The sequence below is a fragment of the Hevea brasiliensis genome, chromosome 11, assembly GCF_030052815.1.
Source record: "Hevea brasiliensis isolate MT/VB/25A 57/8 chromosome 11, ASM3005281v1, whole genome shotgun sequence".
NCBI lineage: Eukaryota > Viridiplantae > Streptophyta > Magnoliopsida > Malpighiales > Euphorbiaceae > Hevea > Hevea brasiliensis.
This window is the reverse complement of record NC_079503.1, coordinates 81,103,495-81,121,191: the sequence shown is the minus strand read 5'-3', so window position 1 is coordinate 81,121,191 and position 17,697 is coordinate 81,103,495. Positions and strand designations below refer to the sequence as shown.

The 17,697-nt window shown below is 36.9% G+C and overlaps 1 pseudogene; it reads left to right on the top strand.

Annotated features, from left to right (window-relative positions):
• The first annotated feature begins 12,343 nt into the window (after positions 1-12,343).
• LOC110672018 (phospholipase A1-IIgamma-like) lies at positions 12,344-14,068 on the top strand (annotated as a pseudogene).
• Positions 14,069-17,697: the final 3,629 nt, after the last annotated feature.

Below are 17,697 nucleotides of genomic sequence, written 5' to 3'. Positions count from 1 at the left end.
GTGAGTTAAAAAGGAAATTTTTCTTAATTTTTAAGCTTATTAGAAAGGAAATGCATGAAATTATTAGTATTATTAATTTTATATATGCACTAACCTTAGGAAAATTGATTGAAATGAAATGAAGCTCAAGTGAACTAAAAAGGAATATTTTTCTTAATTTTTAAGCTTATTGGAAAGGAAACATGTGACACCCCTTACACGGCTACAGTATATCCGAGTAAGATATGTCACACGGTGTACCGGCACACTCTATTTTACCTTAAATAATTTTTATCATAGTTTTGAATATAGTTTATGAAATATAATTTATTTAAGCCATTTATCAAAAGTATTATTTATTTGAGGTTCCGAAAATTTTAAAGAAAATCCGGCAGAGTACCGGCTAAAAATGGAGAAAACAGTTCTTCGGAACTTGTGAAAAACACTTACAATATTCATGTCTCATCATCTCAAACTCCAATATCAAAATCTCAACAACATTCTTCAATTTCAGTTCTCAATCATCCATCATATGTCATAATCAAGTATAAATCACAATTAGATATTTACTTTTCCATTCACAAATACAATTTTCATAATTTACATGAACATCAAAATATATTACATAATTCTAAATACATATGAGAAAATAAAAATTTAATTACAAAATGACAAAATGACACCTAGTGCCCTACCAATGCACTGCAGGTGGTGAGGTGACACGGAAACTGTGCAGAACTGCAGGATGGACTCACCTAGTCTGCGATCTACTGGGCTCACGATCAGTATCTCCAGTACCTACGCGTGGCAAAAGCAACGCGCTAAGCAATAATGCTTAGTGGTGCAATAATAAAGTAAAAGAAAATAGCAGAAAATAAATATGTAGTGAATGTATATGTTTTATTTGTTTTGAATTTGTATATCATTAACTTTGTCCACTTTTATTCATTTGTTTGCCCAAGTAACCTACACTAGATGACTGGACTGGATAACCGGGTAAACTGGCACTGGGCATCAAGTACCTCGGGCCGTCATACCATCGGTCACATATGCATCTCCCGGTGTGCAACAGAACAGCTAACAAGCTGTGATAACATCAGGCACAAGGCCAAATCTCAATACAAGGTCAGAATGGCTAAAAACCATGAAATCACATAATGGCATATTGCCATGTGCAGTACTGCTAACTGAACCCTATTGGCATGCCAAACTATCCAAACCAATCTTGTTAGGTATACTAGGGCATTTGAAACTTTTAAATTCTTCACTTTGTGAATTTCAAGTTTTGGTGTCACTATTCACCTCATTGGTCAACAAAAATGTTGATTTTTAGGTAGAAATTAGGTACACTGGTTTTGGCACTCCCAACATACCACATTTTGCATTTAAAACTTGTTGGAATTGGTCACCATTACCATTTCTAACTTAAAACTAAGAGGGCAGAAATTTCAGTTTTCGAAGCCTAAGTTTACTGTTCCATTAAGCACTGTTACAGTGGGAATTTGAAGAAATGACAAACATGAAAGTTGTTCCTTATTTTTTCTAGTTGAATTTCTTTTTTTGAATCACTCCATTTTGAGTTTTGTAGCTCCAGATATGGTCCAAAAACCACAGCTGGCCGGATTGCCAAAACTGCAGAATTACCAAATCTACAGTACCATGAACAGTGACTGTGATTGCATTTTTGAATAGGTTCTGGCCATAATTTGGGGTAGGTTTCTTCATGAAAGTTGTTTGTATATGTCTTAACTTGTTGCTGTAAAAATTTCAGGTCAATTGACCATATCTACAGTGAGTTATGGTCAAATGAACAGTTACTGTTCATTTGGTCATTTCTGCAGGTGATGTTGCAGGGTATCCGGATTGGGGCCAACTTTTGGTCCACTTGCTTTGGTCTTTTGGGCATGGTTTCCTCAGAAAAAATGTGCCATTATAAGCCTAGTTTCATGAACAATTGGCCAAACACCAATTGGACCTACACAGCCAAAGTTATGGCTGTCTAAGTAGGCTGGAATCACAGCCACCTTTTCTTTCTTGTCCTAGGCAGCATACTCATTCACTTTGCCATGCTATATTTCAGTCCAAATTATGGTCAACTTACCTAAAATGGTCACTAATTGACCATTAAAATGTTCTCTAACAATTTCCTAAGCCAAGTCAAATTTTCACTTCTCAAAACCCTAATTTCCATATGAGTTTTCACAACATGCTTTAATTAACTATCTCATTCACTAACCACATGCATACATGGTTTAAACATAATCTCTAATCCACTTTAAATCCATCAAAACACTCCATTATTGTTCCTTCAATAGGGCTGCCGAAATCCATGGTATGTATACACATAATTTTTGTTCATTTAAGTTACAAATCCTTACTCAATTCAAGTCACTATCATGGAATATAAGAGTTTTAAGTAAATAGGTGCACTAACCTCTTTGTAGGGCAGAATTTTCCAAGCTTCAACTTCACTTTCTTTTGTTTTCTTGGCTGCCAAACACTCTAGCAAGGTTGGGTGACAAATTTTAGTGAAAACAACTAGGGCTTTTGGTGGAAGAAAGCTAGGGAAAATCAAGCTTGAAAAAGCTTGCAAATAGGTAACAATGGTGGAGGTTCATGGCAAGAGGAAGAAAAAGAAAGAGAAGTCTGATTTTCTTTCCATTTTCCAACCCATTTTGGCTTTTTAAAAACATATTTATGCCATGTGTCAACACTTGAGTGGGTAAAGGCACACTAATGACATCATGTGATGTCATAAATTCTCATTTAATTCATTTTTTTTTCTTTTCTTTTCTACTCATTTTCAATTCAATTTTTATTAATATTTATTCATATTTTAGATCATAATAATTATTTACTTAACTGGACAAGTCGGCCAAAAATCGTCTCTGAAGGCGAAATGACCGAAATGCCCTCCGTTTGGCTTAACGGGTCAAAATTGTCTGTACCGATTGAAAATTTTTTCTAAATATTTTCTTGGCATTCTAATGCCATAGGAACCTCAATGACCCTTCTCTGGAGTCCCAAAAATTATTTTATGAATTTTTCCCCGGGTCTAGGGCTCCTCGTTGCGAGAACCGCAACTTCCCTCTGGTTACCCATCGCTTGGGCACCGGCTCATTTAACTTGGTTGTATTTTATTTCTAAAATTTTTCCTAAATTTTTCTTATTAATATTTGAGTTAGTTATGGTTCCTGATTTTAGTTTAAATATTTTTCCGGACGTTCTAGCTGTCCGGACCAACACTGGCCACCGGAACAGTAGAATGTACGGAGTTGCTACCGGGAGGGTGTTACAACTCTTTCCCTCTAATTTAAATTTCGTCCTTGAAATTTATCTGATGCAAACAGTTGAGGGAACTGTTGCCTCGTCGTCTCTTGACTTTCCCAAGTTGCCTCCTCGGTGTTGTGATGCCTCCAAAGCACTTTCACCTGTGGAATCTGCTTATTTCTCAATTCTTTCACTTCCCGAGCCAGGATCCGTAGAGGTTCTTCTTCATATGTTAAATCCGGCTGTATTTCAATTTCTTCCCTGGAGATGACATGTGAAGGATCTGAGCAGTATCTTCTGAGCATGGACACGTGGAATACATTGTGGATCTTGTTCAGTTCTGCTGGTAAAGCTAGCCTATAGGCCACTGGACCCACACGTTCAATGACTTCATATGGGCCAATGAACCTTGGGCTTAACTTACCTTTTCTTCCAAACCTCAATACCTTCTTCCACGGTGAGACCTTGAGGAATACTTTGTCGCCAACCGCATATTCTATTTCTTTTCTCTTCAGGTCGGCATAAGATTTACATGCATGCGAGGCAACCTTCAGATTGGCTTTGATTAATTTCACTTTCTCCTCAGTCTGTTTCACCAGGTCTGGCCCCACTAGTTTGTCTTCTCCCAATTTAGTCCAGCACACTGGAGTTCTACATTTCCTCCCATACAGTGCTTCATATGGGGCCATTTGGATACTAGCTTGGTAGCTATTGTTGTATGCAAATTCTGCCAGTGGGAGGTATCTATCCCAACTTCCCTCAAACTCAATGACACAACTCCTCAGCATATCCTCAAGAACCTGGATTACTCTTTCGGATTGCCCATCCGTCTGAAGATGGAAAGCTGTGCTGAAGTGGAGTTGTGTACCCAAGGACTCATGCAACTTCTTCCAAAATCTCGATGTAAACCTTGGGTCTCGATCAGATATGATGGAAAGTGGAATTCCATGCGATCTAACTATCTCAGCGATATACAATTCTACTAACTTCTCCGGTGAGTAGTCGGTCCTAAGCGGCGAGAAAGTGTCTTGACCGTCAATCTATCCACTATCACCCATCTTGCATCATGTTTCTTACGGGTGAGAGGTAGCCCACTTACAAAATCCATGGTGACCCAATCCCATTTCCATTCGGTATGCGTATGGTAGCAAACCTGATGGAACTTGATGTTCTGCCTTGACTTGCTGACATGTCAGGCATTTAGTCACGTAGTCAACTATGTCCTTCTTCATACCAGGCCACCAATACTGAAGCTTCAGATCATGATACATCTTTGTACTTCCTGGGTGCATAGCATATACACTGGTGTGTGCCACTTTTAGAATACTGGCCTTCAATTCCCCATCATCTGGTACACACAGTCTTCCTTTGTAATACAGACACCCATCTGCTTTCACCTCATAGTCAGTTGCTTTTCCCTCTGAGATTGTGCTCATAATAGCCATTAACTTTTCATCTGCCTTTTGCCCATCTAAAATCTGTTTGTGAGTTTGGCCTCACTTGCAACTTAGCCAAAATAGCTCCATCTCGAACCAAAGATAGACGGGCATTCAATGATCTCAAAGTTGTGATGGACTTTCTGGTCAAAGCATCAGCAACTACATTTGCCTTCCCAGGATGGTAGTCAATTATACAATCATAGTCTTTCAGGAACTCAATCCATCGCCTCTGTCTAAGGTTGAGCTCCTTCTGGGTTGGCAAGTATTTTAGGCTCTTGTGGTCCGTGTGAATGTAGCACTTTTCACCATACAAGTAATGCCTCCATATCTTCAGTGCGAAGATAATTGCTACAAGCTCTAGATCATGGGTAGGATAGTTCTGTTCATGTGGCCTTAACTGCTTGGAAGCATAGGCGATCACTTTCCCCTCTTGCATCAATACACACCCTAGCCCATTATGTGAGGCATCACTGTAGACCACAAAGTCCTTTCCTGACACTGGCTGTGTTAACACTGGTGCCTCTGTCAACTGGTCTGACACTTGTCATTCCAGTCAAATCTAACATTCTTGTGTAACAACTTGGTCATTGGAGCAGCTATTAAGGAAAATCCCTTCACAAATCTCCTGTAATACCCAGCTAGCCCCAAGAAGCTTCTGACCTCAGTTGTATTCCTGGGAGGCTTCCATTCCATCACTGCTTCTATTTTCTTGGGATCCACCCTAATCCCATCAGCTGACACTATGTGTCCAAGGAATGCAATCTCATTCAGCCAAAAGTCACACTTGGACAACTTAGCATACAGCTCCTTTTCTCTCAGGGTTTGCAGAACAATCCTCAAATGCTCATCATGTTCTTCACTAGTCTTGGAATACACCAGAATATCATCAATAAAGACCACTACGAACCGATCTAAGTATGGATGGAAGATACGGTTCATAAGGTCCATGAATGCCGCTGGTGCATTTGTTAGGCCAAAGGGCATCACCAGAAACTCATAATGCCCATATCGGGTCCTGAATGCAGTCTTGGGCACATCTACATCCTTCACCCTCAACTGATGATACCCTGATCTGAGATCAATCTTAGAAAATACTCCTGCTCCCTTCAACTGATCAAATAGATCATCAATTCTAGGCAACGGATATTTGTTCTTCACAGTCACTTTATTCAACTGCCGGTAATCAATGCAAAGCCTCAAAGTCCCATCCTTCTTCTTTACAAATAGCACTGGAGCTCCCCACGGTGACACACTGGGGCGTATGAACCCCTTATCCAGCAACTCTTGCAACTGAGTTTTCAACTCCTTCAATTCAGTGGGTGCCATCCTATAAAGAGCAATAGAAATGGGTGTTGTACTCGGCAGTGTCTCAATAGCAAATTCAACTTCCCTTTCTGGTGGCAAACCAGGCAATTCTTCAGGAAATACATCTGGGAAGTCTCTTACTGTGGGTATGTCACACAGATCTGGCTTAGCCTGCCTAGTATCCACCACATGTGCTAGGTAGGCTTCACAACCTTTTCTCATCATTCTTCTTGCAACTATGGCTGAGATGACATTAGACAAGAAATCTGTCCTTTCCCCTACAACTGTGATCTCATTACCCTCAGAAGTTTTCAAAGAAATTCTCTTCAATTTGCAATCAACTATTGCCTGATGACGTGACAACCAGTCCATTCCCAAAATCACGTCAAACTCGTGGAAGGGCAACTCAATCAGGTCTGCCAAGAATTCATACCCCTGAATCCTTAACGGGCAACCCTTGTATACTTTATTCACCACTACACTGTGGCCCAATGGATTAGTGACCAGAATGTCTTGGTCACTCTCCCCTACTAGTATCCCCCTTTCTACGGGTAGGTTGATGCAGATGTATGAATGGGTGGATCCTGGATCCACCAATGCATGCATAGGTGTATTGTAGAGGGAGAACGCACTCGATGACGCCCGTCAGGGCATCTTGCTCCTCCCGAGCTCTCGGGGCATAAGCTCGCGGTGGTCTATTATCCGCCTCTCTGTGGCTCGGATCTGAGCCTCTGTGATGGTCCCACTGCGTCAGATTTGCCATATTTCCTACCATTTTGTGGTGCAAGAGCAAGTCTGTCTGCTTGTGTTGGAGCAGCTGTAGTAGTTCTGTGTGGACAATTTTTCAACTGAAGCTCTGTTGACCCACACCTTAAGCAGGCACCAGTCACTCTCCAACACTCCCCCTTATGCCATTTCAAACAGTGTGGACATGCAGAAGATGCTGGGGCTGGTCCCCTGAACCCCATCCCTGGAGAGCTGCCCACTGATGGTGTGGACTGGCCTCTCCTAGGGGTAAGCGTGGCTGGGCCCCTGAGGACCGACCACGACCTTGTGGGCACTGAACTCGTGCGGATGGACCTCTGAACTTCTTCCCAGTGCGGAGATGAGCTAGACCGACTGGTCCCCTCTTCTGTCTCTCCCTTCAGTCCGCTCACTTATTCTTACTTTTTCAACCCTTATTGCAGCTTCCACTAACTTGCTAAATTCTGTGATTCCCAAGGCAGTGAGCTGAATCTTTATGTTGTCATTTAGTCCCTCTTCAAATCTCTTACATCTTTCAGCTTCATTAGGGACTATCTCCCTTCCATAGCGGCTTAATCGGACGAATTCCTTCTCATACTCGGCCACTGACAGCTGTCTCTGCCTCAGGTTAATAAACTCTCTTCTTCTCTCTTCCAGGTATACAGTACCCACATATTTCTTCTTAAATTCGGAGAGAAAGAAGTCCCAAGTGACTATTTCTGGCTGTACTTCACTGGACACAGTATCCCACCATTCATATGCATCTTCTTGTAATAGGGATATGGCAGCCTCTAGGTTTTGCTCTGGGGTGCAGTGGAGTTGTTTTAGAACTCTGCCCGTTCTGTTCAACCAATTCTACGCACCATGAGTCATCTTCTCTCTTACCGAAAAAGTCCACTGCTCCAAACTTTCTCAGCCTTTTCAGGTGTGATTTCTGCTGTGGAGGTGGAGGTGGTGGCGGTGCTGGCATTACTCCGGCCATTTGTCTAAAGAAATTGGCCATTTGCTGGAACATGGCCTGTGGAGGCTGAGCAGGCTCTGCTTGAGCTGGTGGAGTAGGTTCTCCCCTACCCCCAGTCTCAGCTGCTGCAGGTGGAGCATGACTCTCCACTTCCTCCTCGACTACTCTTTGTGATGAAGGTTCCATATCCTATTCAAAATAAGAAAGACAAACAGATCTGCATTAGTGTCACCTCGACTCTTACAAATGCAATGCATGGTATGGACTCAATCTAGGCCCAGAAACGCCTAAACCGTGCTCTGATACCACTAAATGTGACACCCCTTACACGGCTATAGTATATCCAAGTAAGATATGTCACACGGTGTACCGGCACACTCTATTTTACCTTAATTAATTTTTGTCATAGTTTTGAATATAGTTTATGAAATATAATTTATTTAAGCCATTTATCAAAAGTATTATTCATTTGAGGTTCCGAAAATTTTAAAGAAAATCCAGCAGAGTACCGGCTAAAAATGGAAAAAACAGTTCTTCGGAACCTGTGAAAAACACTTCCAATATTCATGTCTTATCATCTCAAACACCAATATCAAAATCTCAACAACATTCTTCAATTTCAGTTCTCAATCATCCATCTTATGTGATAATCAAGTATAAATCACAATTAGATATTTACTTTTCCATTCACAAATACAATTTTCATAATTTACATGAACATCAAAATACATTACATAATTCTAAATACATATGAGAAAATAAAAATTTAGTTACAAAATGACACCTAGTGCCCTACCAATGCACTGCAGGTGGTGAGGTGACACGGACACTGTGCAGAACTGTAGGATGGACTCACCCAGTCTGCGGTCTACTGGACTCACGATCAGTATCTCCAGTACCTATGCGTGGCAAAAGCAACGCGCTAAGCAATAATGCTTAGTGGTGCAATAATAAAGTAAAAGAAAATAGCAGAAAATAAATATGTAGTAAATGTATATGTTTTATTTGTTTTGAATTTGTATATCATTAACTTTGTCCACTTTTATTCATTTGTTTGCCCAAGTAACCTACACTAGATGACTGGACTGGATAACCGGGTAAACTGGTACTGGGTATCAAGTACCTCGGGCCGTCACACCATCGGTCACATATGCATCTCCCGGTGTGCAACAGAACAGCTAACAAGCTGTGATAACATCAGGCACAAGGCCAAATCTCAATACAAGGTCAGAATGGCTAAAAACCATGAAATCACAGAATGGCATATTGCCATGTGCAGTACTGCTAACTGAACCCTATTGGCATGCCAAACTATCCAAACCTTTCTTATTAGGTATACTAGGGCATTTGAAACTTTTAAATTCTTCACTTTGTGAATTTCAAGTTTTGGTGTCACTATTCACCTCATTGGTCAACAAAAATGTTGACTTTTAGGTAGAAATTAGGTATATTGGTTTTGACACCCCCAACATACCACATTTTGCATTTAAAACTTGTTGGAATTGGTCACCATTACCATTTCTAACTTAAAACCAAGAGGGCAGAAATTTCAGTTTTCGAAGCCTAAGTTTACTGTTCCATTAAGCACTGTTACAGTGGGAATTTGAAGAAATGGCAAACATGAAAGTTGTTCCTTATTTTGTCTAATTGAATTTCTTTTTTTGAATCACTCCATTTGGAGTTTTGTAGCTCCAGATATGGTCCAAAAACCACAGCTGGCCGGATTGCCAAAACTGTAGAATTACCAAATCTACAGTACCATGAACAGTGACTGTGATTGCATTTTTGAATAGGTTCTGGCCATAATTTGGGGTAGGTTTCTTCATGAAAGTTGTTTGTATATGTCTTAACTTGTTGCTGTAAAAATTTCAGGTCAATTGACCATATCTACAGTGATTTATGGTCAAATGAACAGTTACTGTTCATTTGGTCATTTCTGCAGGTGCTGTTGCAGGGTATCCGGATTGGGGCCAACTTTTGGTCCACTTGCTTTGGTCTTTTGGGCATGGTTTCCTCAGAAAAAATGTGCCATTATAAACCTAGTTTCATGAACAATTGGCCAAACACCAATTGGACCTACACAGCCAAAGTTATGGCTGTCTAAGTGGGCTGGAATCACAGCCACCTTTGCTGCTGTCCCTAGGCAGCATACTCATTCACTTTGCCATGCTATATTTCAGTCCAAATTATGGTCAACTTACCTAAAATGGTCACTAATTGACCATTAAAATGTTCTCTAACAATTTCCTAAGCCAAGCCAAATTTTCACTTCTCAAAACCCTAATTTCCATATGAGTTTTCACAACATGCTTTAATTAACTATCTCATTCACTAACCACATGCATACATGGTTTAAACATAATCTCTAATCCACTTTAAATCCATCAAAACACTCCATTATTGTTCCTTCAATAGGGCTGCCGAAATCCATGGTATGTATACACATAATTTTTGTTCATTTAAGTTACAAATCCTTACTCAATTCAAGTCACTATCATGGAATATAAGAGTTTTAAGTAAATAGGTGCACTAACCTCTTTTGTAGGGCAGAATTTTCCAAGCTTCAACTTCACTTTCTTTTGTTTTCTTGGCTGCCAAACACTCTAGCAAGGTTGGGTGACAAATTTTAGTGAAGACAATTAGGGCTTTTGGTGGAAGAAAGCTAGGGAAAATCAAGCTTAAAAAAGCTTGCAAATAGGTAACAATGGTGGAGGTTCACGGCAAGAGTAAGAAAAAGAAAGAGAAGTCTGATTTTCTTTCCATTTTCCAGCCCATTTTGGCTTTTTAAACACATTTATGCCATGTGTCAACACTTGAGTGGGTAAAGGCACACTAATGACATCATGTGATGTCATAAATTCCCATTTAATTCATTTTTTTTCTTTTCTTTTCTACTCATTTTCAATTCAATTGTTAGTAATATTTATTCATATTTTAGATCATAATAATTATTTACTTAACTAGACAAGTCGGCCAAAAATCGTCTCTGAAGGCGAAATGACCGAAATGCCCTCCGTTTGGCTTAACGGGTCAAAATTGTCTGTACCGATTGAAAAATTTTCCTAAATATTTTCTTGGCATTCTAATGCCATAGGAATCTCAATGACCCTTCTCCAGAGTCCCAAAAATTATTTTATGAATTTTTCCCCGGGTCTAGGGCTCCTCGTTGCGAGAACCGCAATTTCCTCTCAGTTACCCATCATTGAGGCACCTACTGCTTAACTTGGTTGTATTTTATTTCTAAAATTTTTCCTAAATTTTTCTTATTAATATTTGAGTTAATTATGGTTCCTGACTTTAGTTTAAATATTTTTCCGGACGTTCTAGCTGTCCGGACCGACACTGGCCACCGGAACAGTAGAGTGTACGGAGTTGCTACTGGGAGGGTGTTACAAAACACATGAAATGATATATATATTCCTAATTAGTTCACTTGAGGTTCATTTCATTTCAATCAATTTTCCTAAGGTTAGTGCATATATAAATTAATAATATTAATAATTTCATGCATTTCCTTTCTAATAAGCTTAAAAATTAAGAAAATTTTCCCTTTTAACTCACTTGTGATTTATTTCATTTTAATCAATTTTCCTAAGCTCAGTGCATATATAAAAAATATATAATTTTTTTAAATTCATTTCATGCCTTTCCTTTCTGATGAGCTTAAAAATTAAGAAAAATATTCCCTTAATTCACTTGTGGTTCATTTCATTTAATTCAATTTTCTTAAGCTCGGTCTATACATGAAAACAAAAAATCATTTCATGCATTTCCTTTCTGATAAGCTTCAAAATTAAGAAAAATATTCCTTTTTAACTCACTTGTGATTCATTTCATTTAAATCAATTTTCCTAAGCTCAGTGCATATATATCAGTGCATATATATATATATATATATATGTAAAAAAATTAATTCCATGCCTTTCCTTTCTGATAAGTTTAAAAATTAAGAAAATATTCCTTTTTAATTCACTTATGGTTCATTTTATTTAAATCAAATTTCCTAAGCTCAGGGCAAACATTAAAAAAATATTAATAATTTTGCGTCTTTCATTTTGGATAAGCTTAAAAATTAATAAAATAATGCCTTTTAATTCGCTTGTGGTTGATTTCATTTAAATTAAATTTCCTAAATTTAATTAGCGCATGCATAAAAAAAAAAAAAATTCATTTCAAGCATTTTCTGAATAAGGATGAGTATTTTATCAGTTTAGTTTGATTTAGTTTGAAAATTGAATAAATTAAAATTTATAGTAGATAAAAACAAATTATATCAAATTAGAAAGAAAATTAATTCAAACCAAATCAAATCAGTTTGATTAAATTCAATTTGATTTGATTTGATTCATTAATTTGGGTTTCATCTTGGGCTTATTTTGGACATATTTATGACATAATTTTAGTTATTTGTAACTCTAATTTTAGTTTTTTTTTTTTTAATCAGAATCTCTAATTCTAGTCCTAATAACAATCAATTCAAAAGAAAAATTCAGTTATATTTGAATTTACCATTTTTTTTCTTAGAAAATAAAATCAAAATAGACTGAATTTCTTAAAATTATAAACCCAGTCGATTTTCCAAGAAAACCTAATTAAATTTCCAAACTAAATCAACTTAATTGATATATATAAACAAAGGCCGCCCATGGTAGCTAAACATTCACAAACACAACTACGTTTTGTTGTGTTCATATAAGTTTAAATGTATAAATGTTAATTTAAAATAAGTTTTGTTGTCTAATATACTTATCAATTGCAGAAAAAATAGCAATTATTAAATTTTAGACAACGCACAATATATTTGATTAATTAATATATGTATGTTACATGTGGCAATCATACGATCTAATTTCAAGAAAGTGTGGTTCAATTTCCCAATGTTAAGGACTTAGTTGAGCTAAATTAAACTATAATGGTCTAGTTGACTTTAATGATAAAGTTGAAGGGCTAATTTAAACTTTTAACCTTTATAGATTGATTCAGTTTGACCAATTTAAATTAATTGGATATTTTTGGCTAGTTGGTGGTGCATTGTTTCTATATAAAGCATGATATGGAAGATGAAAAACTATCCTCATATCAACAAAATTTTCTTCATTTGAGCAAATAAAAAAAGGAAAGAAGGGATGGCTAGCACAGGGTGAAGTGCAGTGGATGGTATTGCAGAGAAATGGAGAGAACTAGGTGGCGAGAACAATTGGAAAGGTCTGTTGGATCCTCTAGACTATGACCTTCATTGCTTTATTTTTAATTATGGGGATAGAGTTGCAGCTATTGCCAATGCCTATAAAGACAAGAAGTACTTAGATTGTTGTGGATTCAATCATTGTTCACCAAAGGATTTCTTCTCCAACCTAGGCATAACAAGCCGTAATCCCTTCAATTATACTCACTGACTTTATTTATTCAAGATCAAAGGACGATGTCTTCCACTGGGATAGTGAACCACTATCCACTTGGTGTGCATATGTGGCGGTTGCCACAGATGACGGGAAGAATAAGCTTGGGAGGAGGGACATTGTGGTTTCTTGGAGAGGAACCACGTTGAAAGTGGAATGGCACAGAGATCTTGAATTTATACCAGTCCTAGCTTTAGACTTATTTGGGGCCCATCTTCTTCCGCCTTTTGTGCATTATGGCTTTCACTGCTTATATACCTCAAAAGACCAAAACTTTACTTACAATAACACTAGTGCAAGAGAGCAGGTAATTCATGTTCTTTTTAAGAATTAATTATCTTGGGACCATTTTATGTTAGTCATACATCTTACAATTAATTAATATCTATATATATATATATATATATATAGATATTCAGGTTCTAGCTGTAGTGAGGAAACTGGTGGATAAATGCGAGGATGACGAGGTCAGTATAACAATAACAGGCTAAAGTTTGGGATCAGCACTAGCAACCTTGAATGCAATGGACATAGCTTATAATGGCTATAACAAGCCAACAAGCGAGCCAAACAAGAGTTTTCCGGTGACAGCAATTGTCTTTGCTAGTCTTCGATTAGGAGACTTAGGCTTCAAGAAGATATATGATGATATGAAAGATGTTCGTGTGTTGAGGGTAACAAATGCCAACGACCTGATTCCTACCCATCCAGAAATGGCCTTACATGTGGGAGAAAACTTGCCAATTAACACTAGAGAGTCCCCGTTCTTGAAGAGCCATGTTAAGCTACATATTTTGATGTTGACTACCATGGGGTTGCAGGGACACAAGGGAGTAAAGGAGGATTTCATTTGGAAGTTCCTCTTGATATTACAATGATAAACAAAGCTGCAGATGGTTTATGTAACGTCTTGAATTTCTGAGCTCTGAACAGTATTATTTTTAACCCATGAATAGTAATATTCAAAACCAGTTTGAGGACTAAAAATGAAATGAAAATAAATTGAAATAAACAGTATAAAAATCAAAGTGACTATCGGGTTATGGACTTAAATGTCATTATTAAAAAAGATTGACTATAGTCCGACGAGGGGCATTTTAGTCATTTAACACCCAGAGTTAACTTTTGACCTAAATGTCCATTAAAATGTGTAAAAATAAATTATTGAAAATGAATTAAGACTATGAAGTATGTATGGAAATTTAAAAAGGGGACACACAAAGGGAATTATAAAAATTGTTAAAAATAGAATTAAAAATAATTAAAATTATGGATAATTATAAAAGGAAGAGGCAAAATTAATAAATGAAGAAAAGCTCATCTTCTTCCTTTTAGCTCTCTTGGTCGAAACTCAAGCTCTCTCTCTCTCTCTCTCTCTCTCTCTCTCTCCTCCATTTTTTTTCATTTTCAAGTTTGATTTCCTCGACTTTTTTGTTCCATTAATTCCATAAACCTACCTTAGAAAAACTTTGAATTAAGCTTTGATAAGAAGATTAGAAGTGAAAGAATCAAGAGAAATTGAAGTTTTGGAAGTTGGAAAGATCTCTCAAGTGAGGTATGTGCACTTTCATCTTAAATTCTTGTAATTTACTTGAATTTAAGTTTGACTATGAAGAAATTGCATGACAATTGAAGGAAATGACGCATGTATGAGGGAAGTGATTTTCGGTCAGCCATGGTAGGATGAGGTTTGATGTGTTTAATTGAAATTAGACTTGAATTCTAGCTTAGATAAGGTGATATACATGAATTGTATGTTGAATTGCATGTGATTGCATGAAATTGGGATGATGTGGAAGTTAGGGTTTTGGAAAATTTGGGGCTTTTATGCTTGGAATTGCAATTGAAGTTTTTTGCATGATGGTCATTTGATGTGGAATTAATGAGAATTGAAGTTGGTTGGTCAAATGAATTAATGAATTGGAAGTATGGTTGGTGTGCTACATTCTGGACAGATTGTGTCTAGTGTGTGTGAATGAGTATAAGTTGAGTTACATAACTCTAATTGATGTGAAGCTAATTGGAAATAAAACTTAAGACAAAATGCTAGAAATGTCATGAAGATAGGTTGCCCAGAAAATGATCACAAGAAGCCCTAAATTAGGCTTGAATCCGGAATAACACATTCTGGACTTGTAGAAATAACCATATGAACAGTGTTTAGTAATTTAAGGATAACTCACACTAGGAAACTCTAATTGACCTGATTCTTTAGTTGATGGAATTTTGAGACATAGGAGAACATTTTTTATGAAGATCAGGAAACCTAATTATGACCCTAACCCAACCAAATTGCTAAGCAAACCTACCATGGACCTGGAAATCCTGAACTTTAGGGTATCCGACCAGTTGTGGCAAAAATGCCATAACTTGAGCTATAAAACTGCAAATGCAGTGATTCAAAAGCAAAAATGCTCATAATACATAGAAATACAATTTTTGTGTTTTGACTAGAACCTAGATCATAAGGCAACTTGGGGAAATTGTTAGGAGAAATCAGGAATTCCCAACCTAGAAATTCCTGCACCTGAACCATTTTGCCATTTGACCCCAGGACAGTGATTAGATCATAACTTCCTCTAGAAAATTTTAATTGGGATGAATTAAAATGATCTGAAAACTTAAGAATTAGGGCTACAACTTTGATTAGAAACCCTACTCAAATTTTGAGTGTAAGACCTTTAAATATTAATTGCAAAACTGACCTGAAACCTGAAATCCTGGAGTTACAAGATTCATGAATCCAGGTTGGTTAATTAGCTATAACTTATCCTACAAAACTTCAAATTTAGGGATTTTTGAACCTGTGTAACCATGAGACACAGGAGAACAACTCACATGAGGAACACCAAGCTAAATTATGACTGTAACTTGTCCAAATAGCTTGAAAAGTTGAGTTCCAGAATCTGCCTTGTTCTGGAACAGTATTATCACTGGACCAGTACTTGGTAAATTGACTATAACTAAAGCTACAAAACTTCAAATTGACTGATTCAAAAAGGAAAATAAATCTAAGATATTAAGGAATAACTTTCATGAAGAAAGTGTAGTCAAATTACTACTGTAGCTTGGCCCAATATAAGAGTAAAAGCAAGATGCAAATTGAGGAATTTATGAAGTACCCCTAAAATGAGTTGAAATATGATTGGTAATTAATACCAATGACTTAATGAACATGAATGTGATGTGAATATGTATTTGGGACTCATGTTCCCAACAAGTTTAGAACAAAATTACTATGAAGCATGAATACAACATATGATGAAATTATGTGACTTATGAATACTTAAGAATATTAATTGCCTATGTATGCCTAAACACGTGTGTATGGGGTGGATAGATTGGCATGCCAAGAAGGGTTATGTTTAAAAGTATTGAATATAACTTTGTGCCATTTTGTTATCATGGCTTTCATGCAATTCTGTGATTATGGCTTCTAGCCATTCAATTGCATTATGATGTATATGGCTTTATGCCCGATTTGCTATTATGGCTTTCTAGCAATTCTGTTGTATACCTGGTTGATATTATGTGTCCCATGGTATGATGGCCCGAAGCACAGATGTGTCCAGTGTTAGTGATACCCACTTATCCAGTCCAGTCAGTCTATTATAGATTACCTGGACATTGAAATGAGATATGAAAATTAAATAATAAATAAATGAATGAAAGGATCAACAAAATAAGTATAATTCAAATAGCTATTAAAAATGCATCTCCCATGATAATATAAACATGAATTAATTATTTTTATTTTTTTAGTTTATTTTTATATTATTATTACACCACTAAGCGTTTTGCTTAGCGCGTTGATTTTTTCACGTGTAGGTACTGGAGATAAAGCCCAATAGATTGTGGACTAGGATTTTGGAGTTCGGATCTGCACTAATGTTCAGTGTGTCACCTCCTCTCTGCAGTGCATTTTGGTAGGGTCTGCCAGGCTATATTAATGTATTTTTGTACATTGTAATTAAGCATTAATTTTGTAATATAAATTATGAATTTATGTAATTAATTTGTGCATGATGTAAATTAATAAATTTGCAAATTTCATGTATGATATGGGTTTGAAATTTGATATGGAATAAGATGAATATGGTATGAATGATGATGAGGATTGATTTGAAATTATTGGAAATTGAGATTGATATGATAATTATTTAACAGGTGGTTGATAAAACAGGGCAAATCTTAATAAAACAGGGGAACAAAATTAATAATAAATAAAGTAATAAATATATTGAATTTTAAAATATATTGAACAAAATTAATAATAAATAAAGTAAGATAAGATAAGGTGCTCTGACACTTAATGTAGCATTCCTTGCTCGAATATACTATAGATCGGGTAAGGGGTGTCACATTTAGTGGTATTAGAGCATCGGTTTAGGCGTTGCTAGACCTAGATAAATAGAAAGACATAGAGTGCATATCATGCATTACTTCTAATAAGAGTTGAGGTGACACTAATGCATATATGTTTCTCTATTTATTTTAGGTTAAACTATGGACCCTAAATCACAAAGGGCCGTTGAGGAAGAGGTGGAGAGCCATGCTCTGCCTATGGGTAATGTTAGATGCAGGGGAGAACCTGCCGCAC